We start from the raw sequence: 27902 nt of genomic DNA, 5'->3' as shown, positions 1-27902 counted from the left end.
AGACATAAAGTAGAAGGATGGCTTTCAAGTGCTGAGGGAAGGGAGGAGTGAGGAGTTAGTGTTTAATGGGTATAGAGTTTTAGTTTCACAAGATAAAAGGAGTTCTATAGATGGATGGTGGTGATGGTTGCACAACAATGTAAATGTACCTAATACCGCTGAATTCTCCATTTGCAAATGGTTAAAATGGGCCGGGTGTGGTGGCTCATGCCTGTAATCTTGTTGTGGGAAACTGAGGAACGGAGAGACCAATTTGCGAGTACTAGAGGGTATTTATTTTAAGGTACGCACTGGCTGAGTGGATTCATATACAAAAAGCTGAGCATTAAACAAAGAGCAGGGTTTTTATAAGTGGACTTACAAAAGTAAAACAAAAGCAGTTAATCATATAGTGCATAATTTGTGGCCTTGCATAGCTGGTGGCCTTGTAGCTGCGTCAAAAGAAAAACAAGAACTGGCTAAATACAGACATTTGTAAAACATAATCATGCTTAAGAAGCCAGAGAAAGGAGTAACAGTAAAGGAATTTGTCTTTCTCTTTTTTTTCCCTTCAACCTTGTTCTGGAGGGGAGAGGTGTCTGGAGCCCGTTCCTTTGGCCTTGGCTTCTCAAACAGCTTTATCTTATAACTGACCTTGAAGTGAGCTTGCTAGGCAGAGGAAAACTTGTTCTTTTCTTTTTAACCCTTGCCTTTCCTGTTACTTTTCTTGGAGTGAATGAATGCATATTTATTTTTAAATTTCTGCCTCAGTTTCCCCCCTTGATGCCTTTTATAAAAGAAGTTTAATAGGAGGCATCACTATTATTTAATTTTGCATGAAGAGACAAGTTTTATTCTTTAGACAAAGGTTGATATTTACATAGAGCCTTTAGCTGACTGGTAGTTTGCCTAGCTACTATTGCCTCTATAGTTGATTGAATGTTTCTAACAAGGAGAGGTAAGAGACAAGGGAGTATTAGGCAACTTCCTAGTATGGCCAGAACCACTCTTATTAAAGTCTTAAAGCCTCCGAAAAATGAAAGACAGCCTCCAAAGAGAGAACTGGAGACCACCCTTTCTATGTTTGAACTGGAACATGGGTTAATTTTCTTATTCTTGCAGTTATTTCCGTAATTGTCTTTCCATTGTCGTTGATTTCCAGGCAGCAATTAGTTAGATTGAATTGTCCACATACTCCTCCTTCCTGGGCTAGGAGGTAGTCTAAAGCTAATCTGTTTTGATAGATAGCAGTCCTCATTTTTGTAGCTTGCTGGGCCAGTAAATCTAATGCATTTGCTGTTTTATTAGTGATCTCAAGCCCTGCCTGTAACCTTATGATGCGCTTAAGCATGTAAGTAGGAATATGGTAACTCCATGACCTATTTTCCGCGTAGGTAGCTGGCCATTTCTGGGTCATAAATTGAATAGGTGATCTCATTGTAAGTACAAGTTCCTAGGTAAGTCCCTGTACACTCATAATAAGTATGGTATAATAGAGTCCTGGTTATACTGTTTTCTGACCATGTAGTATGTGTACAATGGGAACACCCTTCTATGGGTGTTTCTTCTAGCATGGTTAAGGTGGGTAACAACAGCAAAACAATGTACAGTGTATTCATATCTAGTAAGGACAGAAGAGGTCCTTACTTGGGGGAGGAGGTTGAGAATAGTGACAGAACAATAGTAAAACAGTTAATATTACAAGGAAAACTACTAGTCCTAAGATTTCTAACTGCATTTACTTGCTTGATGAGTCATCAAGCTTTGGCTGTGCATAGACTAGTCAACTTTCAGTGTGTGACTAGAGCAGGGCTTGTTGTTTCCTCAAGCTTCAGCCGTGTGTAGGCTGGTCAGACTCTAGAGTGACCAGAGCAGGGCGATCATCTTTAGCAGCAGTTCGGTCTCATCTCAGGATCAGCTGGGTTGGATGATCTGGGTCCTGCTGGCTGGTCCACTTGTCTTGAGTTGTCGGTTTCAGCCGACTGTGGTGGATCCAATGCACAACACCTGCAACTTTAACAGTAGTGGGAGTGGATAAGATTACAGTATAGGGCCCATCTCATATGGGTCCTAGAGAAGTTGGAGTCCACTTTTTAACCCAAACAGGATCTCCAGGTTTAAAGGGGTGTTCTGGGTCTGTTAGACTTATAGGCATTCTTTTCTGTACCCAGTCACGAATCTCTTGCATGGCTATTCCTAAAGCCTACATTTGTTTTCTTTTCTTTATCTTTTTTTCTTTTTTCTTTTTTTTTGAGACGGAGTCTTGCTCTGTCACCCAGGCTGGAGTGCAGTGGCGTGATCTCAGCTCACTGCAAGCTCCGCCTCCCAGGCTCATGCCATTCTCCTGCCTCAGCCTCCCGAGTAGCTGGGACTACAGGTGCCTGCCACCACACCTGGCTGATTTTTTGTATTTTTAGTAGGGACACGGTTTCACTGTGTTAGGATGGTTTCGATCTCCTGACCTTGTGATCCACCCGCCTTGGCCTCCCAAAGTGCTGGGATTACAGTTGTGAGCCACCACACCCAGCCGCATTTGTTTTCTTAAAGTTAATTCCCCTAGTTCTCAGAGGTTTCCTTTAATTTGACTTATGATTGGGGGAGGCCGAATGAATAAAATCTCATAGGATGAATACCTAGTTTGTTTGGTGGGGGTGCACCTGACTTGGAGGAGGACTATAGGCAAAACCTAATTTCATTTCACATGAGTGTTTTGGCAATATTTCTTCAGTAGCTGCTTGAGTATCCAGTTCATGCATTTTACTTTTCCTGAACTTTGTGGCCAATAGGCTGTATGTAACTTCCAGTTTATTTTTTAACAGTTTTGTTAAATCTTGCATTATTTCAGCTACAAATGCCAGCTTATTGTCTGACTCTAAAGTTAAAGGCAGTCTAAACCTGTGGATAATATCTCTTAACAGTACTATAGTCACTTGTGCTTTTTCTGTTTTGATGGGGAAAGTTTCAACCCACCCTGAGAAGGTGCAAACAGACACTGGCATGTACCGATAGCCTCCAGCATGGGGCAATTCGGTAAAGTCTATAAGTAAGTTTTCACAAGGCATGGCTACTACTTATTGAATTCCTGGGGGCCACGTGGGTCTATGTTGTGGGTTGTTCGGAGCACAGGTTAAACATTGCGCACAGACAGCTCGAGTGATAGCAGAGAGCCATGGCACATAGAAATGACATTTTAATAACGTTTCTAGTGCCGTTTTCCCCATATGAGTTCCCTGATGAATTTGTTTTACAAACTTAGGAGCCAACATCTCTGGAATGAGTAATCTCCCATCGTATAATTTCCACCACCCTCCTTTAATATATTTTTAATCTTCCTGGGCAAACCAGGCTCTTTCATTTGGAGTATAACTTCGGTCCTCTTGGAGGGGGGTTCTGGGAGGAGAGGCATAGCTAAAGCTTCCTCTTTAAAATGTGGCACAATCATTGCTGCCTGCTTTGCCTCTCTGTCTGCCTTTCTGTTTCCTTTAGCTTCTGGCGTTCTTGCCTTTTGGTGCCTTCTACAGTGCATTACAGCTACTTTTTCTGGAGCCTATACAGCCTCTAAAAACTGTAGAATCTTTTTTATACTTTATTTCTTTGTCTCCAGCTGTTAAAAGTCTTCTTTCTTTATATATTGCTCCATGTACATGCAATGTAGTAATAGCATATTTAGAGTCTGTGTAAATATTGACTTTCTTGTCTTTTGGTAGCAACAGTGCTCTCATCAAGGCCATCAGCTCTGCCTTTTGTGCTGATGTTCCAGTAGGCAGAGGCTGAGCCTCTACTACTGAATCCAATGCTACCACTGCACACCTGGCTCGTCAGACACCCTCCAACACAAAACTACTTCCATCTGTGAAGTACTCGACATCTGGGTCTCTGAGGGGTTTGTCTGTAAGATCTTTCTGATTGGAGAATACCTCATCTACTGTTTCAACACAGTCATGAAGGGGAGCTCCCGGTTTGACTGGGAGCGAGGTAGCTGGGTTTAGAGTGTTCAGTTTTTAAAGGAATGTAGGGATTTTCACATAGAAGCCCTTGGTACTGAGTTATTCTCAGGTTTGACAACCAATGGTGACACTCAGAGTTATGACTGAGTGTGGCACCCAAATGATTAACTGCTGTCTTTAGAGTCAATTTGCTAGCTTCTTGTGTTTAGCAAGGTGATGGCAGCTAATGCCTTAACACAGGGAGGCCATCCTAGCATCACAGAGTCCAATTGTTTGGATAAGTATGCTACCGGGTGATGCTATGACTTTTTAACTTGAGTCAGAACTCCTATAGCCATTCCTTTTCGTTCATGAACATATAGAAAGAAAGGCTTAGTTATATCTGGTGGTCCTAAGGCTAGGGCCTGAGTTAAAGCTTCCTTGATTTGTTTGAATACTGTTTTCAATTAGTGTCCTAAAGGAGGGTTTTTTTTTTCTGCCCCTTTTGTGGCTTCATATAACGGCTTAGCCATCAATGAAAAGTTTGGAATCCAGATGCGGCAAAATCCTGCTGCCCCTAAAAATTCTCTTATTTGACATTGGGTGGTTGGGGTTGGAAGTGCACAAACGGCTTGTTCTCACTTATAGCCAAGCTAGCATTCCCTGTGGCTCGCTATGAAACCTAGATATGTAACCCTTTATGGCAAATTTGGGCCTTCTTTTTCGATACTTTGTAACCTGCTTTCCACAGGAGATGGAGGAGGTCTTGGGTTCTCTGATAATAGTCCTCCCGGGTTGGGGCCGCTAAAAGAAGGTTGCCTGTGTACTATAACAAGGCACAGTTATCATTTGGCAGGGTATAGGCCTTGAGGTCTGAGGCCAGTGTTTCCCCAAAGATTATAGGGGAGTTTTTGAACCCTTGTGGGAGCCTAGTCCAGGTGAGCTGCATAGCTTCCTTGTCCCATTGAAATGCAAAAATGGGCTAACTGGTGCTAAGCAAATATAAAAGAAAGCGTCCTTTAAGTCTAAGACTGTAAACCTAGTGGCACTTGTTGGAATAAGTACTATTAAAGTATATGGGTTTGGTGCCACTGGATGGATGGTCACCATGGCCCGGTTTATGGCATGCAAATCTTCACCAGTATATACTCATCAGATCTTGGTCCCAGCAGTGGCTTTCACAGTGGCAAAAGTGGAGAATTCCAGGGGGACTGGCATCAGATTAAGATTCTATATTTATAGAGCCATTCTAAATATTTGCAGACACCCTGTACAGCCTTTTGGGGAACCGGGTACTGACGAACCCAGACCGGAGTTGCTCTTGGTTTCAGTTCAACTACTATGGCTGGCTGCTTTACAGCCAGCCCAGGTGGGTTTTTTTCAGCTCATTCCCCAGGAATTTTATTAGCTAGTCCAAATAATAATTTTTCTTCCCGTGTATGAGGCTGCATTGGCACCTGCATTTTCTTTCTATACAGTCTCCGTTCCTCACTTGTGGAATGGCAAGGGTTAACACCATGGCTTTCGAGTGACTCAGATTTAAAGTCATTTCTCCCTGCAGGCCAAAAGTAATTTGTGCTTGCAATTTTTGAAGTAGGTCTCTTCCTAACAAGGGAACTGGACAATTTGGGAGGTATAGGAATTCATGCTGGACTTCTTGTCCTCCTGTAACACACCTTCTGGGCTCATAGAATGGTCTTTTCTCTGAGACTCCAGTATCTCCTACAATAGTTGTATAGTTCGGCCGGGCACGGTGGCTCATGTCTGTAATCCCAGCACTTTGGGAGGCCAAGGTGGGAGGATCACAAGGTCAGGAGATCAAGACCATCCTGCCCAACATGGTGAAACCCCGTCTCTACTAAAAATACAAAAGTTAGCTGGGTGTGGTGGTGGATGCCTGTAATCTCAGCTACTCAGGAGGCTGAGGTAGGATAATTGCCTGAATCCAGGAGGCGGAGGTTGCAGTGAGCCAAGATCAGTGCCATTGCACTCCAGACTGGGTCACAGGGCAAGACTCCGTCTCAAAAAAAAAAAAAAGAAAAAAAAAAGTTGTATAGTTCTTGGATAGTGGCCCTATGGATTGAGCTACTACAGAGTGTTCAGCCCCAGTATCTACCAAAAAGTCCGTCAACTGGCCTCCAACTTCTAATGTGACCATAGGCTCCTGAAGGCCCAATGAGAAGAAGCCTGGTGTGTCCTAGTCCTCACATCCTTTAACTCCACCACCCCGACCAGATCAGTATCTGGTTTTTCTAAGGTGTGGCAGCCCTTGGCCGATGGCCTCTTCATCTCATGGCCTTGGCCATTTCTTTCATTGCTTTCTGGATATTCATCCTTCTACTGTCTTTTCTTTTTGTATCTCGCATAGTGATCCCTCTCTAGCCTTGGTTGGCTTTCAAATCCTAGTCTAACTTGACTTCTTCTATGGCTACGTCTGCATCCACATCCCCTCACATTGTTAATCTCTTTTTCTATAAGGGCTGCTGTCAACAGATCAGCCTTTTTCTTAAGCCTCCGAACTGCTTCCTTCTTTGCCTCCTGGTCATAGTTAACATACGCTTTGGTGAAGCTGGGTAGCATTCATATCTGTAAAACCTAACTTCTGAAACTTTTGTTTGATATCACCCTGGGCCTGTCCTACAGATGAGGTATTCACCATACGCTGATTTTCAGCAGCCTCAGGGTCAAGGTAAAAAGTCGGTATGCCTCACAGAGTCTTTCATAAAACTGGCTAGGGCTCTCATCACTTCCCTGAAGCACCTCTGAAATCTTCCCTGTATTAATTGCTTCCTTTCCACCAGCTCTTAGCCCCTGCAGAAGTGCCTCTCAGTACCTCTGCAGGCACAGAAGCTGAGTTGCATTCTCTGTGTCCCAGTTGGGATCTTGGTCTGGGAACTGACCCTGAGCGTGTGCCTGAGCATTCACTTTGTCTGCTGATGGATGGACTTCTACCCAGCAGAGAGCTGTCTGTGTTACTCTCCTGTGCTCTTCACTGTTAAATAACGTGAGGAGGAGCTGCCTGCAGTCTGGCCAGGTTGGATTGTGTGTCAGAAAGATGGATTGCATCAGATCTATAAGAGCTTGGGGCTTTATCCATGTAGGAGGGAGTATGGTGTTTCCAGTTTAAGAGATCAGTGGTTGAAAGGGCTGGTAAATGAAAATCTGTTGCCCCCCCTGAACTTGACCTTGGTCATCATAATAAATGGGCTCTTGCATCTCCTTGAGAGGCATTTGCATAGCTTGAGAATGGCCAGATCTGAGACAGCCTGCTTGACTATCTTGACTTCTTTCCCTGGCCTCTTGAGGCTCTGATCCTCTCCTTCGGGGTGCAACTTGGGGCACGCTGGCTCCTGAGTCTGGTTCCTGGGGGACTGTTGGCCTCGGTAAAGGGGGGTAGGCTGGGACATATGGAGGAAGAATCTCTGTTCCCTCTGGCGGTTTCTGCAAAATTGGCTTTTCTTGTTCTCTCTGGGACTTCCCTTTTAACTTTGCCGGCGAAACTGCTCTTACTTTTTACTCTTGGCTGGGCTCGGGCCACAAGTGTTTTGCAATAAGCTGCTAAAAAGGGCTGGATTCAGGCCGGTCTTATCTGTGCCATATTTAACTGTGAATCAATATAAGGAAATTGATCAGGTTACTCAGGCTGTCCTCTGACTCCTGTCACCATCTTAAATACACAGCCAATTATTTCCCTATCTATAGTTCCTTTGGTTGGCCATCCAACACCAAAAGAAGGCCATTCTAATTCACAGAGAGTTCTCAACCTCTGAGGGGTTAACTTAACTCCGTAATCTGCTGCAAAACCTTTCTTAAAGTTCTGTAACATGGACTCCAATGGAGTAAGTTTTGATGACTCTCCTACCATTCCTCCCTTTACAGCACAGCACATTCACTCTTGCACACTCACTCTTCCTCTTGTTCAGGCCTACTATACCATCTCCTATTACAGCAGTTTTCAGACGCTGCTTGGCTTTGGAGAGATTCTTATTCCTGTTACAACTCTGAGCTGTAGGGCAGCTCCTATTAGCTGTATGCAGATTGCTACTAGTCTTAGTTGGCCCCACACTTTGCTCGGGCACATAGTCCACATGAAGAGATCTGTAACTCCCCACTTCGTGGCTGATGAGCCTAATTAGGCCCCTCCATTCACACACTTTTACACATTTCCCCACTCCCAGTTCCTGTGTTCCTAATTGGGGTGATGAGCCACTCTCGCCACCTCCAGTTTCCTTTTCCTAACCAACTTAGTGAGCCACTCTCGCTTCCTGTGTCAATTAGGGTGTGAGTTTCATCCGAATTGATGAGCCATTCTCATCGCCCCCCAGCCCCTCTGGGTCAGACTATTAGGCACACCCTGGGAGATGATCAGGCTCCCTTTCCATCCTTATGATGGGTCCTGCCTTGGGCCCCAAAACCTTACCACAGTTCCTGAAGTGCGCTCTTTCTAGAATCATCCTGTAGCTCCTCTCAGGTTCCGTTGTGCTGCTGGGTAGGGGTGCCTGGTCACAGGAGAGCTGATTTCCCCTCCAGGCTGAAGTTCTCCTGGTGGCGCCTGGGGTCACAGGTCTCCCCTGGCTCAGGGCTGCAGCCCTCCATAGGCAGAGGAGACAGTAAGCCTGTCATCTCCACTCCTGGCTGGCTCGCCAAGAAATGTTACGGGAAACTGAGGAATGGAGAGATTGATATGAGAGTACAGGAAGATACTTATTTTTAGGTATGCTCCGGCTGAGTGGATTCATATCCAAAAAGCTGAGCATTAAACAAAGACAGAACAGGGTTTTTATAAGTGGACTTACAAAAGTAAAACAAAAGCAGTTAATCATATAGTGCATAATTTGTGGACTTGCATAGCTGGCCTTGTAGCTGCATCAAAAGAAAAACAAGAACTGGCTAAATACAAACATTTGTAAAACATAATCATGCTTAATAAGCCAGAGAAAGGAGTAACAGTAAAGGAATTTGTCTTTCTCTTTTTTTTCCTTCGACCTTGTTCTGGAGGGGAAGGGTGTCTCGAACCTGTTCCTTTGGCCTTGGCTTCTCAAACAGCATTATCTTATAACTGTCCTTGAAGTGAGCTTGCTAGGCAGAAGAAAACTTGTTCTTTTGCTTTTAACCCTTGCATTGCCTGTTACTTTTCTTGGAGTGAATGAATGCATATTTATTTTTAAATTTCTGCTTCAATCTTAGCACTTTGGGAGGCCAAGGTAGGTGGATCACGAAGTCAGGAGGTTGAGACCAGCCTGGCCACCATGGTGAAACTCTGTCTCTACTAAAAATATAAAAGTTAGCTAGGCCTGGTGGCACGTGCCTGTAGTCCCAGCTACTTGGGAGGCAGAGGCAGGAGAATTGCTTGAACCTGGGAGGTAGACGTTGCAGTGAGCCAAGATCACGCCATGTACTCCAGCCTGGCGACAGAACGAGAATCCGCCTCAAACAAAACAAAACAAAGAAAATGGTTAAAAATGGAAATTGTTATGTTTATTTTACCACAATTAAAAAAAAACAAAGAAATGAGCTATCAAGCAAAGCAAAGACATGGATAAATGTTGAATGTATATCAGTAAGTCAAAGAAGCAAGTCTGATGAATTTTTACTGTATAATTTTTTTTTTTTTTTTTTTTTTTTTTTTTTTTTTTTTGAGACAGAGTCTGGCTCTGTCACCAGGTTGGAGTGCAGCGGCGTGATCTCGGCTCACTGCAACCTCCACCTCCCAGGTTCAAGCAATTCTCTTGCCTCAGCCTCCTGAATAGCTGGGACTACAGGGGCCTGCCACCACGTCTGGCTAATTTTTGCATTTTTAGCAGAGATGGGGTTTCACCATGTTGGCCAGGATTGTCTCGATCTCTTGACCTCGTGATCCACCCGCCTCGGCCTCCCAAAGTGCTGGGATTACAGGCGTGAGTCCCCATGCCTGGCCATGATTCTACTTATATACATTATGAAAGGTAAAACTACAGAGATGAAAAACAAGTTGGTAGGAATTCAGTAAGGGAGGAGGATTGAATAGGTAAATCACAGGATATTTTAGGATGGTGACATTATTTTGTGTAATACCATAATGGTAGTGACATGGTACATGACACCTTGCATTTGTCAAAACCCTTAGAACCTAATGTATGCAAATTAAAAAAAATCATTTAGGAGCTCAGATAGATGATCCCAAGATGAAATAAAGAACGTGACAAAATAATCCAACCATATTATGAAAAACCCTCAATGAAGGAAATGGGAGAAAATTGCTCACCTAAGTAACTTTGGAAATAAGTGGATTCTGTAAAACTAAATGCAAAAGGAATACAGACTGGGGAGCAATATGGCCAAGTGGGGGCCTCCAGAAATTGTCCTCCCTGCAGGAACACCAAATTGAACAACCATTCACACAAAAAACACCTTCATTACAACCAAAAATCAGGTAAGTAATCATAGTACCTGGTTTTAACAGCACATTAAGGAAAGAGACACTGAAGAGGGTAGGAGAAATAGTCTCAAATTGCCTACAGCACCCCTCTCTCGTTGCCTGGCTGTGGCTACATAGCCGACAGAGAGAGAATCTGTGCACTTGTGGGAGGGAGAGTGCAGTGATTATGGGACTTCGCATTGAAACTTAGTGCTGCCCTGTCACAGTGGAAAGCAACACAAGGCAGAACTCAGCTGGAGCCCATGGAGGGAGCATTTGGATCAGCCCTAGCCAGAGGCATGTTGCCCATCCCAGTGGTCAGAACTTGACCTCTGGCAAGCCGCCATCATTTGGTAAAAGTCTCGGGTCCTAAATAAATGTAAAGGCAGTCTAGGCCCTAAGGATTGCAATTTCTGGGCAAGTCCTATTGCTGTGCTGGGCTTGGAGCCAGTGTACTCATACTTGGGTACTTGTGACATGTACATGGAGCCAGGGAGGCCAAGGGAGTGCTTACATCATCCCTCTCCCAACCTCAGACAGTGCAGTTCACAGCTCTGGGAAAGACTCCTCCCCTCTACCTGAGGAGAGAAGGGAGAGTAAAGAGGACTTTGTCTTGCAACTTGGATACCTGTTCAGCCACAGTAGGATAGGGCACCAGACAGAGTCCTAAGGACCCCATTCTAGGGTCTAGCCATCACATGACATTTCAAGACACACCCATGGACCAGAAGGGAACTCACTGCCTTAAAGGGAAGGAATAATCAGCAGTGGTAACCAGGTATTACTCACCCTGGGCCTTGGGTAAAACTCAGAGCTGTGTTGCCTTTAGATGTGACCCAGCACATTCCTAGCTGTGGTGGCTACTTGAAGAAAGAAGGTGGAGGGGTAAAGGGCACTTTGTCTTGTAGCTTGGGTACCAGCTCAGTCACAGTGGGATAGAGCACCAAGCAGTCTCTTGGTGTCCCCAATTCCAGCTCATGGATGGCATTTCTGGACCTGCCCTGGGCCAGAGGGGAGTCTCCTACCCTGAAGGGTGAGTCCCAGGCCTCACAGCATTTACACAAGCTGATTGAAGAGCCTTTGGGCCTTGAGTGAACGTTGGTGGTAGCCTGGCAGTACTTGCTGCAGGCTCAGGGCAGTGGTGGCCATGAAGAGAGACTCCTGTTTGTGGAAAGGGGAGTGAAGAGGGGGAAGGACTTTGTTTTGTGGCCGGGGTGCCAGCTCAGCAGCAGTAGATAAGATTTCTAAGGTTCTTGGCTCCAGACTCTGACTCTGAGATGGCATCTTTGGATACACCCAGGGCCAGGGGGACCTTACCACCCTAAAAGGAAGGACACAAGCCTGGCCCTATTTGTCACCTGCTGATTGTAGATCCTTTGGGTCTTGAGTGAACATAAGTGGTAGTCAAGCAATGGTCACTGTGGACCTTGGGTGAAACCCAGTGCTGTTTGCTTCAGGTCTGACCCAGGGCAGTCCCAGTGGTGGTGACCACAGGGGAACTTATGTCACCCCTCTCCCAGCTCCAGTCAGCTCAATACAGACAGAGAGAGACTTCATTTGTGGGGGAAAGTAAAGGATGAGAACAAGAGTCTCTGCCTGGTAATCCAGGGAATTCTCCTAAATCTTACCCAAGACCACTAAAGCACTACCTCTACAAGTCTGCAAGAGCCACAACATTACTGGGCTTGGGGTTCCTCCTAGTGCAGATATGGCTGCAGTGATAAAAAAAAACTTAAATCACAGCATCCATGTCCCTTCGAATGGCTGGAAATCCTTCCCAAGAAGGACAGATACAAACAAGCTCAGACTGTGAACACTACAATATACACCTAATTCTTCAATACCCAGACACCGATGAACATCCACAAGCATCAAGACCATCCGGGAAAACATGACCTCACTGAATGAACTAAATAAAGCACCAGCGACCAGTCCCAGCTGTCTCTTAGCAGAACTGATCAAGCAGAAGAAAGAATTAGTGAGTTTCAAGACAGGCTATTTGAAAATACACAGTCAGAGGAGACAAAAAAGAATTAAAAAGAAGAAAGCATGCCTGTAAGATCTAGAAAATAGCCTCAAAGGGCGAAATCTAAGAGTTATTGGCCTTAAAGAGGAGATAGAGATCTGGGTAGAAAGTTTATTCAGAGAGATAACAGATAGTTTTCCAAACCTAGAGAAGGATATCAATATTTAAGTACAAGAAGGTTGTAGAACACCACACAGATAAAAGTACCTTGAGACACTTAATAACCAAACTCCCAAAGGTCAAGGGTAAAGAAAGGACCCTAAAAGCAGCAAGCGGAAAAGAAACAAATTACATACAATGGAGCTCTAATATGCATGGCAGCAGGCTTTTCAGTGGCAATCTTACAGGCCAGGAGAGAGTAGCATGACAAATTTACAGTGCTGAAGGAAAAAAACTTTAATCCTAGAATAGTATATCCAGTGAAAATATCCTTCAAACATAAAGGAGAAACAAAGAATTCCCCAGACAAAAGCTGAGGGAGTTGTCAACACCAGACCTGTCCTACCAGAAATGCAAACAAGAGTTCTTCAATCTGAAAGAAAAGAATGTTAATGAGCAATAAGAAGTCATCTGAAGATATAAAACTCACTGGTAGTAGTAAGTACACAGAAAAGCACAGAATATTGTAACACTGTAATTTTGGTATGTAAACTACTCACATCTTCAGTAGAAAGACAAAAGACGAACCTGTCAGTGTTACAGCTTTTTAAGAATTTGTCCAGCAGGCTTTCTTGTTTTTACTGGAAGCCTCCCTCACAAAAAATGAACCTGTCAAAAATAATAACTACAACAACTTTCCAAGATATAGACAATATAGTAAGATATAAATAGAAACCGCAAAAACGTAAAAAGCAAGCAGATGAAGTTAAAATGTAGAGTTTGTATAAGTTTTCTCATTGCATGTTTGTTAGTTCATTTGTTTATGCAATCAGTGTTAAGTTGTCATCAGTTTAAAATAATGGGTTGTAAGATATTATCTGCAAGCCTCGTAACCTCAAATCAAAAAACATACAACAGATACACAAAAAATAAAAAACAAGAATTTAAAACACCACCACAAAAAATCACCTTCACTACAAGGAAGACAGGAAGAAAGGAAAGAAGTAGGTGAAGACTACAAAACAACCAGAACACAAATAAAATGGCAGTAATAAGTTCTTACTTAACAATAATAACATTGAATACAAATGGACTAAACTTCAATCAAAAGACACAGAGTGGCTGAATTGATTAAAAACACAAGACCCAATGATCTACTGCCTGCAAGAAATATACTTCTCCTATGAAGACACACAAACACTGAAAGTAAATGGATGGAAAAAGAAGGGGCAGGAGTAGCTGTATTTATATAAGACAAAATCGATTTCAGGACAAAAGCTATTTAAAAAAGACAAAGAGGCCGGGTGCGGTGGCTCACACTTGTAATCCCAGCACTTTGGAAGGCTGAGGTGGGTGGATCACCTGAGGTCGGGAGTTCAACACCAGCCTAACCAACATGGAGAACCCTGTCTCTACTAAAAATACAAAATTAGCTGGGCATGGTGGCCCATGCCTGTAATCCCAGCTACTTGGGAGGCTGAGGCAGGAGAATCGCTTAAACCCCGGAGGCAGAGGTTGCGGTGAGCCGAGATCGAGCCATTACACTCCAGCCTGGGCAACAGGAGTGAAACTCTGTCTCAAAACAAAAACAAAAACAAAGAATATCATTGTAAAATGATAAAGGGGTCAGTTTAGCAAGAAGATAATAACAGTTATAAAAATATATGCACTCAACACAGGAGCACCCAGGCATATAAAGCACATATTATTAGAGCTGAAGAGAGAGAGACCCCAGTACAATAGCTGGAGCCTTCTACACCACATTTGCAACATTGGACAGATCATCCAGACAGAAAATCAAAAAAGGACCATCAGACTTCATTTGTACTATAGACCAAATGGACCTAATAGATATTTACAGAACATTTCATCCAACAGCTGCAGAATACACATTCTTCTCCTCAGCACTTACATCACTCTTAAGGGTAGACTATATGTTAGACCACAAAATAAGACTTTAAAAATTGAAAAAAAAAAAAAAAACCCAGGCGTGGTGGCTCACGCCTGTAATCCCAGCACTTTGGGAGTCCGAGGCTGGCAGATCACCCAAAGTTGGGAGTTCGAGACCAGCCTGACCAATATGGAGAAACCCCGACTCCACTAAAAGTACAAATAAAATTGGCTGGGTGTGGTGGTGCATGCCTGTAATTCCAGCTACTTGGAAGCCTGAGTCAGGAGAATTGCTTGAACCTGGGAGGCGGAGGTTGCGGTGAGCTGGGATCGTGCCATTGCACTCCAGCCTGGGCAACAAGAGCGAAAATCTGTCTCAAAAAAAAAAAAAAAAAAAAAATTGAAAAAAAAATTATATCAGGTATCTTCTCTCACTACAATGGAATACAACCAGAAATCAATAAGGAGTTTTGAAAACTATACAAACACATGGGAATTAATAACAATATGCTCCTGAGTGATCATGGGTCAATGAAGAAATTTAAAAAGACATTTTAAAATTTCTTGCAACAAATGAAAATGGAAACACAACATGCCAAAACCTATGGGATACAACAAAAGCAGTATGAAGAGGAAAGTTTGTAACAATAAGCACCAACATTAAAAAAAGGTAAAACATCAAACAAACAACCTAATGATGCATCTTAAAGACCTAGAAGGCTAGCTTGGTGGCTCACACCTTGTGGCCAGCACTTTGGGAGGTTGAAGTGGGCAGATTGCTTGAGCCCAGGAGTTCAAGACCAGCCTGGGCAGCATGGCAAAACCCCATCTGTATAGAAAATACAAAAGAGAGAGAGAGGGAAAGAGAGAGAGAGAGACAGAGAGAGAAAGAGAGACAGAGAGAGAAAGCTAGAAAAGCAAGAGTAAATCAAACACAAAATTAGAAAAAGAAAAGAAATAATAAAGATCAGAGCAGAAATAAATGCATTTGAAATGAAGAAAACAATACAAAAGATCAACAAAATGAAAAGTTGCTTTTTTTTTTTTTTTTTTGAGACTGAGTTTTGCACTGTCACTGAGGCTAGAGTGCAGTGGTGCGATCTCAGCTCATTGCAACCTCCGCCTCCCGGGTTCAAGCAATTCTCCTGCATCACCCTCCAGAGTAGTTGAGATTACAGGCATCTGTCACCATGCCCGGCTAATTTTTCTTTTTCTTTTTTTGTATTTTTAGTAGACACAGGGTTTCTCCATGTTGATCAGGCTGGTCTCAAACTCCTGACCTCATGATCTGCCCGCCTCGGCCTCACAAAGTGCTGGGATTACAGGCGTGAGCCACTGCGCCCAGCCGAAAAGTTGCATTTTTGAAATGATAAACAAAAGTGACAAACCTTTAGCCAGACTAAGAAAAAAAGAGAGAAGTTCCAAATGAATAAAATCAGAGATGAAAAAGAAGACATTGCAACTGATACCACAGACAGAAATTCAAAGTTCATTAGAGACTACTAGGAACAACTGTATGTCAATAAATTGGAAAACCTAGAAGAAATGGATAAATTTCTAGACACATACAACTTACCAAGATTGAACCATGAAGAAATCCAAATCCTGAATAGACCAGTAACAAATAATGGGATTAAAGCTGTAGTAAAGGTCTCCCAGCAAAGCAATGCTCAGGGCCCAATGGCTTTGCTGCTGAATTCTACGAAACATTTAAAGAAAAACTAATACCAATCCAACTTAAATTATTCCAAAAAATAGAGAAGGCAGGAATACTTCCAAACTCATTCTGCAAGACAAGTATTACCTTGATATCAAAACCACACACAGACACATAAAACAAAAAAAAACAAAACAAAAAACAAAGAAAGAAAACTACAGGCCAGGCCAGTATCTTTGGTGAACATTGATGCAAAAGTCTTCAACAAAATATTAGCAAACTGAATTCGACAACACATTAATAAGATCATTTATCATGACCAAGTGGAATTCATCCCAGGGATACCAAGATGGTTCAACTTAATCAGTTTGATACATCATATCAACAGAATGAGGGACAAAAATCCTGTGATCATTTCAATTGCTGCCAAAAAAGCATTTGGTAAAATTCAACATCCTTTCATGATAAAAATCCTCAACAAACTGGGTATAGAAGGAACATGCCTCAACACAATAAAGGCCATATATGACAGACCAACAGCTGGTATCACACCGAATGGGGAAAAACTGAAAGCATTTTCTCTAAGTTCTGGAATAAGACAAGGATGCCCACTTTCACCACTGTTTTCAACATAGTACTGAGCAATCAGACAAGAGGAAGAAAGAAAAAGCATCCAAATTGAAAAGAAAGAAGTCAAATTGTCCTTGTTTGCAACTGATAAGAGCTTATATTTGGAAAAACCTAAAAGACTCCACCATAAAACTACTAAAACTGACAAACAAATTCAGTAAAGTTGCAGAATACAAAATCAACATACAAAAATCAGTAGCATTTCTATATTCCAACAGTGAACAATCTGAAAAAAGAAATAATCTTATTTATAATAGCTATAAATAAAATAAAATATCAAGGAATAAACTTAATCAAATAAGTGAAATATCTCTGCAATGAAAACTATGAAACATTGATGCAAGAAATTGAAGAGGACATCCAAAAAGTGAAAAGATATTCCCTGTTCATGAATTAGAAGAACAATATTATTAAAATGTCTATATTACTCAAAGCAATTTACAGATTCAATGCAATCCCTATCAAAATATAAGTGACATTCTTCACAGAAATGTAATCCTAAAATATATATGGAACCACAAAAGACCCAGAATAGCTAAAGCCATCCTGAGCAAAAAGAACAAAACTGGAGGCATCACATTACCTGACTTCAAATTATATTACAGAGCAATAGTAACCAAAACAGTATGGTGCTGGCATAAAACCAGACACATAGACCAGTGAAACAGAATAGACAACCCATAAACAAATGCATATAACTACAGTGAACATTTTTTACAAAGTTCACAACAACATACCTTGCGGAAAGGACAGTCTCTTCAATTAATGGTGCTGGGAAAACTGGATATCCATATGCAGAAGAAAGAAACTGGACTCCTATCTCTCACCATATACAAAAATAAAATCGAAGTGGATTAAAGACTTAAAAGCTAAGACCTGAAACTATGAAACTACTAAAATAGAACATTGGGGAAACTCTGCAGGGGTATTTTGTGGGTCTGTCATAGATGGCTTTTATTTGTAGCTATTGGGTAAGGATTTCTTGAGTAATAGCTCATCAGCACAGGCTACCAAATAAAAATGGACAAATGGGATCACATCAAGTTAAAAAGCTTCTACACAGCAAAGGAAACAATCAACAGAGTAAAGAGACAACCCACAGAATGAAAGAAAATATTTGCAAACTATCCATCTGACAAGATATGAATAACCAGAATATATAAGGAGCTCAAATAACTCAATAGAGAAAGATATAATAATCTGATTAAAAACTGGATAAAAGATCCAAATAGACATTTCTCAAAAGAAAACATACAAATGGGAAACAAGTATTTAAAAAGGTGTTCAACATCACTGATCATCAGAGAAATGCAAATGAAAACTACAATGAGATATCATCTCATCTTAGTTAAAATGGATTTTATCCAAAAGATAGTCAATAACAAACACTGGCACAGATGTGGAGAAAGGGGAACCCTCATACACTGTTGATGGGTGTATATATTAGTATAACTCCTATGGAGAACAGTATATAATTTCCTCAAAAAACTAAAAATAGAGCTACCATATGATCCAGTAATCCCATTGCTAGGTGTATAATCAAAGGAAATCCGTATGTTGAAGACATCTGCACTCCCTTGTTTCCTGCAGCACTATTCACAATAGCCAAGATTTGGAAGCAACCTCGATGTCCATCAACAGATGAATGAATAAAGAAAATGTGGTATATATACACAATGGAGTACTATTCACCCATAAAAAAGAATGAGATCCTGTCATTTGTAACAACATGGATGGAACTGGAGGACATTATGTTAAGTGAAATAAGCCAGGCACAGAAAGACAAACTTCTCATGTTCTTACTTATTTGTGGGAGCTAACAGTTAAAACCAGTGAACTCACAGAGCGTGTGATGGTTACCAGAGACTGAGAAGGCCAGTGGGTGAGAAATGGGGATGATGGGTAACGTATATAAAATATAGTTAGATACAATGAATAGGATTTAGTGTTTGATAGCGCAACAGGGTGACTGCAGTCAGCAATAATTTGTTGTATATTTTAGAATAACTGAGGGAGTGCAATTAGAATGTTTGTAACACAAAGAAAGGATGAATGCTTGAGGTGATGGATACCCCATTTACCCTGATGTGATTACTACACATTGTATGCCTATATCAAAATATCCTATACACTCCATGAATATATATATACCTACTATGTACCCATAAAAATTAAAAATTAAAAAAAAGCAAAATAAATTTCTCTAGCTTTATCTTACATGTTTTACCACCAGCTAACATATATAATATTAATAATTAACATCCCAGGAATAATCCATTACTAAAGACCCAATGCTCCACCAAGTGAACCTTGCCCTCCCGTGAAAGAACGCTTTAAGAAGCTACTGACTACTCACCATTGCTCTAGTGCAGCACTACCACCCTTGGCCCTGGACAGACAGGACCCCATCCCGCTGTGGAGTACCTATCTTGAAATTTTAAGTTTCTCCCTTTTGACTGGCACCGGCTGGGACTAGTAGTGTTCTCCAGGTGGGATGCTCCAAACTCAGTTTCTCCCCTTCAAGTGCTCTCTAACCTTCTTCCTAGTGCATGGGGTCAAACAGATGTCCTGAGGAGCTGCAGAATATGTGCCTGTGGGGTTGTCTCAGAGCCCAGTGGCGAGGCCACATTTCCAAAAGGACAGCCTGTGGGGCAGATCACGCCTGCTGGCCAATACAATATTATTTTATTAGCTTATGTGAAGTTGGACCATTAGGATGGTGCTGATGCAGATTTCGGTTGACTGTCACAAGCAGACACTGAGTTGCTATACCTTACACTTGGTCAATCTTCCCCCTCATATATCTTGGAATTTCTGCTGCTTCTCTACTACTGACCTTTTGGCTTGGGCTGCATGTGTGGGCCTGTCCACTGACTCTTGCCTGTGTACACTGTGACACCTCCTATCCAGAGCACCCTTGTGCAGGTGGGCCACTCATCTATTCTGCCTGCTGATGAAAGGAAAGGGTTCTACTGACATTGAAGAAGATTACATTCAAGGAAATGCAATGATAACAGCCTAATGAGTTCAAAAGAAGACATAGTTGGAAGGTGAGTTGTGTGTTTGTGCCATAAAATCTGAAATGATAGGCTGGGCATGGTGGCTCACGCCTGTAATCCCAGAACTTTGGGAGGCCCAGGCAGGGGGATCACCTGAGGTCGGGAGTTTGAGACCAGCCTGACCAACATGAAGAAACCCCATCTCTACTAAAAATAAAACGTTAGCCAGGCATGGTGGCGCATGCCTGTAATCCCAGCTATTCGGGAGGCTGAGGCAGGAGAATCACTTGAACCTGGGAGGCAGAGGTTGTGGTGAGCCGAGATCACACCATTGTACTCCAGCCTGGGCAACAAAAGTGAAACTCTGTCTCAAAAAAAAAAAAAAAAAAAAAAAAAATCTGAAATGATAATTTAATATCACCAGAAAAGTAGTTATCATTTCCATTCAGACTCTGGGTAAGACGTGCATTTGTGTTAGTCATCAATGAAGCATGATAACAATCTTTATAACAGAGTCACTGGAGCCACATGTGTATGGTGGATGATTCAGTGTCATGAGTTAAAGGTTTTGAGGGTCAGCAGAGGCCAAAATGTCTATATTGCTTCAATACAAACAGGTTCCAAACAGTCATGGCATTGTGAGTAGTAACAGCATTGCTACCTTCTTCAGGAGTGGGAGCTATGAAACCAGCGAGGAATGGTGCATTTGCAAATAAAGAACATAAAAAGATGGTTCTCAAACCAGAACAGAAAGACACAGCACCTGGACACTACAAAGAAGATTCATGTGAGCCGGGCGCGGTGGCTCACGCCTGTAATCCCAGCACTTTGGGAGGCCGAGGCAGGCGGATCACGAGGTCAGGAGATCGAGACCATCCTGGCTAACACGGTGAAACCCCGTCTCTACTAAAAATACAAAAAATTAGCCGGGCATGGTGGCAGGCGCCTGTAGTCCCGGCTACTCGGGAGGCTGAGGCAGAATAATCGCTTGAACCCAGGAGGCAGAGGTTGCAGTGAGCCGAGATTGCACCATTGCACTCCAGCCTGGGCGACAAAGTGAGACCCCGTCTCAAAAAAAAAAAAAAAAAAAAAGATCCATGTGCACTGACTTGACAACAAATACCTGAACACCTCTTCTCTACTCATTCTAAATCTTCATCAGTAAATCACCATAGCTCACATGAGCTCATGAGTTTTGCAATACCTTTTAAAACATATTGCTAATATTAACATTCCCCCCACCCACGTACACACTCACACACACTGGCCCAGGGCCTTGCACGTTCCAGGGAAATAGTCTTCTGTGGAAGGTGGTGGCAGCAATTTTGCACCCCACCCCCCACTCCACCCCACTGCCCCTTGGGGCATTTGGGATTGTCTGGAGACAGTTTTGATTGTCACAGCAGGTGGGAGCAGGGATTGCTACTGGCATCCACCAGGCAGAGGCCAGGGATCCTATGAAACATCCTGCAGTGCACAGGACAGCACCCAGGACAAAGAATTGATTTGGTCCCAAATGCTATTAGTGCCAAAATTGAGAAACTGCCCTAAAGGCATCCCTGTTCTAGTAAACTCATTCTTAGGCTTATCTGTTCCCCCACAGCGTGTTTTTCAAAAGGAGCCACACACCACTGCCTCAGACTCACATGGATGTCATTTAAAATGCCTACTTACAGATCCTTAATCAGATATCTGTGGATGGGGTCCTGGAATAAGCTCCCAGTGACTCTTGAAACTGTGAGAACTAGTGCTCCGGAAATGGCCTTGGCCACCCATCTAGATTCCCTTACCTGGGGTTTTTGTTCATTCTCTCAATGAATATGAATTGAGTGCCTAGTCTGTACCAGGCACTGTGCAAGGCACTAGGGACAGATGAAGTCTCTGTCTTCAGGTGCTTAAGTTGGGGCAGGAGCCAGAAAATAATAAACATATAATATGAGATGAGTGGTGGAGGTGCTGGAAATTAAAACTACACAGGTCAAAGGGGATAGAAAGGGACTGGGGATGGATTTGTGTGTTTGTGCTACTTTGTGAGAGTATCTAGGGGAGCCTTTCAGGCAGGGGAACAGCAAAAGGGAGGAGGCCAGTGGGCAGAGCAGGGTGAAGGAGAGACATGGTGTTGGAAACTGAGGCCAGAGAGAGAGAGCTGTGTATCAGGTCACCCAGGGTCGGGTGGGTGAAAGGGCCAGGGGTAGGAGATAAGCAGAGTTGGAGGATACAGACTCTGATAGGATCTTGGAATGGCTGTGAGTAATGGGGAAACCGCTGGGGGCGGTGGGGGGAACTCAGAGGGAGGGTTTTGTATTGCAATACCCACAACAGCACAAATGCTTAAGTGGAGGAACGTTTGGCCACATTTGTCAAATGCCTACAATTTGCCAGGATTTTACACACGTGTTCTAATTTGAACTTAAAATACTAATGAGATGAGTGTTACTGTCCCCATTTTATAGATAAGAAAATTTCAGACCCAGAAAAATTAACCTGACAAAGGTTATACAGACAAGTTATTAGAAGGAGGACTGGGCACAGTGGCTCATGCCTGTAATCCCAGTACTTTGGGAGGCCGAGGCAGGCAGATCACAAGGTCGGGAGTTCGAGACCAGCCTGGTCAACATGGTGAAACCCCGTCTCTACTAAAAATACAAAAATTAGCTGGGCATGGTGACTTGCGCTTGTAATCCCAGCTACTCAGGAGGCTGAGGAAGGAGAATCGCTTGAACCTGGGAGGTGGAGGTTGCAGTGAGTTGAGATAGCACCACTGCACTCCAGCCTGGGTGACAGAGCGAGACTCCATTTCAAAAAAAAAAGGAGAAGGTCTTATTATTTGATCCTTAGAGGACTTTATTATTTGATCCTCAGTTCTTATTTATTTTCTCGTGTTGCTGTCATTGATTCCTTCTTAGTATTAAATTTGAAGAAAGAAAATGATGTTACCGCCAGGAAGGCACTGGAAAGATGGCAAAACAGCAGGTGTGGCTAGAGTTTCGTGTGCTGGGCTGTCCTCGCTAATGCTTACTTACACACTTGGCCTGGCCCAAAGTGCCACAAGATGGCAGCATCTTATACTCATTTGTTTGGTGGCCATTCATGCTCCACAGTTGACTTTTTCAGTATGAAGATACTGAATAAAAAATAGCACTTTGGGAGGCCAAGGCAGGAGGATTGCTTAAGTTCAGGAGTTCAAGACTAGCCTGGGCAACATGACAAAACCCCATCTCTACAAAAATATAAAAACTGGCCAGGTGTGGTGGTGCGTGTCTGTAGTCTTAGCTACTTTGGAGGCTGTGGTTGTAGTGAGCTGAGATCATGCCATTGCACTCTAGCCTGGGTGACAGAGCTAGACTCTGTCTCAAAAAAAGAGGGTTACAGCCCATATTTGGAAATGGAGGCATTTTAACAAGAAATATTTATCTGGAAATAGAGTGAAAGCCCCTAAGTTCACAAATATTTTACCCATTCACAAGCATTAGGCATTTGCCTCCATCCAAGTAAGCAAGATTTAAAAAAATCATTTCCAATGCCATGTGAGAGTTATGCAAAATAGTAGAATGCAATAATTTCAAGTTTCCATTTGGGGCATCAGAGAGAACTGTGTAAAAATTCTAGCTCTGACATTTAGTTACATGATGTTGGGGAAATGAAAATCATTTCAAACTTATTTCTTCATTTGTATAATTCCTACCCCTTAAGTTAACTGTGAATATTAAGTAGCACACATAGAGCTCTAGGTGAAGTGCGTGACACCACTCAATGTGTAGTAACCATTATATAATAATCATTCATTGTTGTTTTTCTCTAGCTTCCTAATGCCACAATGGTAGGAAACCTTAGAGATTATCTAGTCCAATGCCTCTCCATCTTGGATGCACTTTGGAATCACTTGGGGAGCTGAAAAAGTCTGCTGCCTAGGGTCCCAGCCCAAGGCTCTGGTCTGGGGTGCAGCATAGGCATTAGGAGACAGTCTCCTTCTGTCACCCCAGGCTGGAGTGCAGTGGCAAGATCATGGGTCATTGCAGCCTCGACTTCCTGGCTCAAGCCATCCTCCCACCTCAGCCTCCCCAGTAGCTGGGACTACAGCTATGCACCACCATACCCAGTTGAGTTTTGTATTTTTTGTAGAAATGGGGTTTTGCCGTGTTGCCCAGGCTGTGAACTTCTGCCTTCTGCGATCCACCTGCCTTGGCCTCCCAGAGTGCTGGGATTACAGGTGTGAGCCACTGCGCCCAGCCCATTGGGATTTCTTAAAGATCTCTGGATGATTCTACTGCCAGGCAAGGTTTCAGAGCCCGAACACCGGCAGTGGTCGACTTGTGGGTTGGTAAGAGAATTTACCGGCAACAGTGTAGGTTTGAAAAAGGAAAGTTTATTAGAAAGGAAGAATGTTGCAAAAGGGTGCAGCGGGGTGCCTCAGTGAGAGGACTGAGAGTGCCACCCTCCATGGGTTTTTCCTTAGGGGTATTTATGGTTGTCAAATGAGTTTCGGCATTCCAGAGGTGTATAGAAATTTTAGTCACTTATAGGTTTTTTTCGGGGAAAGAAATCTGAAACCAGAAGCCTGCTTTAGATAATAGGAAAGTCGTTTTGGCGAGGTCTTGGCTCACTACAACCTCTGCCGCTTGGGTTCAAGCAATTCTTGTGCCTCAGTCTTCCAAATAGCTGGGACTACAGGCACCTGCCACCAAGCCTGGCTAATTTTTTTTTTTTTTTTTTTTTTTTGGTATTTTTTATTAGAGGTGGGGTTTCACCATGTTGGCCAGGTTGGTCTCAAACTTCTGACCTCAGGTGATCTGCCTGCCTCAGCCTCCCAAAGTGCTGAGTTTACAGGCATGAGCCGCCACACCCTGCAGGGAAGTCTAATTACTTCTAATTTTCCCCGAGATAAGGAGTTTTGCCTCTGTATGACCTGTTTGATGGTCACCAGGTGGTCTTTTTTCCCTTCTAAATTCCTCAGATTAGGAGTTTTTGTCTCTGGGCCTGTTCAGTGGTCACCAGGTGATTTTCACTCTCCTCATTTTCCCCCAACCAATATTTTGATCAAATCTTTGACCCTTTAATTCCCCCATGCTCATGTCTACCTACTGCCTACTGGTGTTACATGCATCTCTGTGAAGAGACCACCACACAGGCTTTGTGTGAGTAATAAAGCTTTTTAATCACCTGACTGCAGGTGAACTGAATCCGAAAAAGGAGTCAGCAAAGGGAGAGAGATAGGGGTGGGGCAGTTTCATAGGATTTGGGTAGGTAGTGAAAAATTACAATTAAAGGGGGTTGTTCTCTTGTGGGCAGGGGCAGGGGTCACAAGGTGCTCAGTGAGGAGCTCCTGAGATTCATTGCCCAGGAGAAGGAGTGTCACAAGATCAGTTAGGGTGAGGCAGGAACAAATCATAGTGGTGGAATGTCCTCAGTTAAGGCAGGAATTGGCTACTTTCACTTCTTGTGTGGTTCTTCAGTTGCTTCAGGCCATCTGGATGTATATGTGCCAGTCACAGGGGATATGATGGCTTAGCTTGGGCTCAGAGGCCTGACATTCCTGTCTTCTTATTTTAATAAGAAAACCAAAACAAAATAGTGGTGAAGTGTTAGGGTGGCGAAAATTTTGGGGGGTGATATGGAGAGATAATGGTGATGTTTCTTAGGGCTGCTTTGAGTGGGATTAGGGGCAACGTGGGAACCTAGAGTGGGAAAGATTAAACTGAAGAAAGATTTTGGGTTAAGGGGTGATATTGTGGGGTTGTTAGAAGGAGCATTTGTCATATAGAATGATTGGTGATGGCCTGGATGCGGTTTTGTATGAATTGAGAAACTAAATGGAAGACCCAAGTCCAAATAAGAGAAGGAGAAAAGCAGGTATAAGGACTAAGAATTGGGAGGATGCAGGGCATCCAATTAGAGAGTGCCCAAGGGGGTTTAGTGTAATTATTTGCTTGGTTGGCGAGTTTTTGGGCTCTATCCTTGAGTTTTTTTGTTTTTTTTTTTTTATGTTGTCATATCCAGGCCAGACTGATTTAGGTAAAAACAACACTCTTCATTTAAAAACATACAGAGTCCTTTTTGAGCAGTAAGTCAAGGCCTATTCCTGTCTTCTTATATTAATAATAAGAACAAAACAAAATAGTAGTGAAGTGTTGGTGTCATGAGGGGAACAGGAAGCTGTTCAATGCTATTTGCAAATTGATTTTTGAGGGTAAGGAAAACTAGTGTACATGTGCCTGTTCAATTAACAGGTACACACATGTAGGCGGAGGAGCCACAGAGGAAGAAGAGACCTTGCGTAAGGCAAAACTGGAAATGTAAAGTGAAAAGATGAGAAGGAGAAAAACTGGCCATGAGGGACAGAAGTTGGAATGCTAGCTGCTTCTTTAGCTACCTTATCAGCATAAGCGTTGCCCTGAGCAATGGGATCTGATGCCCTTTGATGCCCCTTGTAGTGAATGACCCCAGCTTCCTTGGAAGTAGAACAGCTTTAAGAAGAGTTTATTTATTAAGGAGGCATTAATGATGGAGGACCTTGTGTAGTGAGGAAACGTCTTTCTGCCCATATAACAGCATGGTGGCAAAGGATGTGGAGGGCATACTTAGAATCTGTATAGATATTGACACGCAGTCCCTTTGCAAGAATGATGGCTCAAGTTAAGGCAATGAGTTCAGCTTGTTGAGTGGTAGTGGAAGGGCGCAGGGCTATAAACTCAATGATAGATGTGGGAGACACTATAGCATAGCCTGCCTTTGCCGGTGATTAGTGATTTGGCCTGGAAGAACTACCATCAATCAACCAAGTGTGGTCTGGGTGGGGAACAGGAAAGAGGGAAATATGGGAAAATGGGGAGAATGCCATGTGGATTGGAGAGATACAGTCATGGGGTTCAGATGTAGTAGCAGGAATAAGATGAGAGGCCGAATTGAAGTCTGGCCCAGGAACAATGGTAATTGTGGGAGATTCAACAAATAGTGAGTACAGCTGAAGGAGCCAGGGGGGCAGAAAGTATATGCGTCAAACGTGAGGAGGAAAATAGATTTTGAAAGTTATGGGAACTATAGAGAGTAAGTGGAACATAGCTTTTTATTTTAAGGGCCTCTGAAAGTATTAGAGTGATGGCAGCCGCCGCATGCAGACATAAGGGCCAGCCTAAAACAGTAAAGTCAAGTTGTTTGGACAAAAAGGCTACAGGGCACAGTCCTGGTTCTTGTATAAGAATTCTGACTGTATAGCCCTGCACTTCAGCTGTGTGTAATGAAAAAGGTTGGGATGAGTCAGGGAGAGCTAGTGTGGGAGCAGTCTCTACAGCTGTTTTCCAGGAACGGAAAGAGGAGTGGGGAAAGGATTTAGGATCTATGGGGTCAGCTAGGTTTCCGTTTGTGAGTTCATATAATGGTTTTGTTAGGATGGCAAAACCATGTATCCAAAGATGAAAGTATCCAACCATGCCCAGAAAGGAAAGGAGTTGTTGCTTTGTAGAATGGGTTTGGGTTTGGGTTTGAGAGATCAGCCGGACACAACTGGCAGAGAGAACATGTGTGTTTTCATGAAAATTATGCTGAGGTAGGTAACGGGTGGAGAAGAAATTTGAGCTTTGGAGGGGGATACCCGATATCTCTTGGAGAATAAATGTTGAAGGAGCAGAAGGGTGTCTTATTGAGAAGATTCAAAGGAGGGGCTACAAAGTAGAAGGTCATGAATATATTGAATAAGGTGAGAAGCACAGGGGTGGAAAGAAAGTTAATCATGAGAAAGAGCTTGGCTGAAGTAATAAGGGCTGTCCCTGAAGCCTTGTGGCAGTACAGCCCAGGTAAGTTGCTGAGACTGATGGGTGTCAGGGTCAGTCCAAGTGAAAATGAAGAGAGACTGGGATGAAGGGTGTAAAGGAAGAGTAAAGAAACCATCTTGGAGATCCAAAACAGAAAAATGGGTTGTGGAGGGAGGTATTGAGGATAGGAGAGTATATGGGTTTGGCACTATAGGATGGATGGGAAAGATGACTTGATTAATAAGGCAAAGATCATGAACCAACCTGTAAGACTTGTCTGGTTTTTGGACACATAAGATAGGGGAGTTGTAAGGAGAATTTGTAGGCTTTAAGAGGCCATGTTGTAACAGGCGAGTGATAACAGGCTTTAACTCTTTTAAAACTGCTGTGGGATGGGATATTGGTGTTGAGTAGGGTAAGGGTGATTAGGTTTTAATGGGATGATAAGGGGTGCATGATCAGTCACCAAGGAGGGAGTAGAGGTATCCTATAATTGTGGATTAAGGTAGGGAGATACAAGGGGAGGATGTAAAAGAGGCCTTGAGTTGGGT

The 27902-nt window shown here is 43.0% G+C and overlaps 2 long non-coding RNA genes and 1 other non-coding gene across 4 annotated transcripts in view; 2 read left to right on the top strand and 1 right to left on the bottom strand.

Moving 5' to 3' along the window:
* Positions 1-27902, top strand: part of LOC141408494 (uncharacterized) — a 63384-nt gene that overhangs the window by 15182 nt on the left and 20300 nt on the right. The window contains exon 3 of one of the 2 annotated variants that reach the window (XR_012423555.1): positions 15549-17448. The exons of the other annotated variant lie outside the window; for it this stretch is intronic. This is a non-coding gene — a long non-coding RNA (uncharacterized lncRNA). Of the gene's footprint in view, positions 1-15548; positions 17449-27902 lie in introns of those variants that run through there. 2 annotated transcript variants of the gene reach the window in all.
* On the bottom strand, positions 253-8660 carry LOC141408493 (uncharacterized). Its single transcript, XR_012423553.1, has 2 exons — positions 8326-8660; positions 253-1992 (listed from the first exon to the last, which is right to left on the bottom strand). It is a non-coding gene; the product is annotated as an uncharacterized lncRNA (long non-coding RNA).
* LOC123568907 (U7 small nuclear RNA) lies at positions 13020-13080 on the top strand. The gene has a single exon (XR_006692461.1). It is a non-coding gene; the product is annotated as a U7 small nuclear RNA (small nuclear RNA).

Source organism: Macaca fascicularis, chromosome 14, assembly GCF_037993035.2.
Source record: "Macaca fascicularis isolate 582-1 chromosome 14, T2T-MFA8v1.1".
Lineage (NCBI taxonomy): Eukaryota > Metazoa > Chordata > Mammalia > Primates > Cercopithecidae > Macaca > Macaca fascicularis.
Note: the sequence above shows the minus strand (reverse complement) of the source record. Positions and strands in the feature narration are given on the sequence as shown.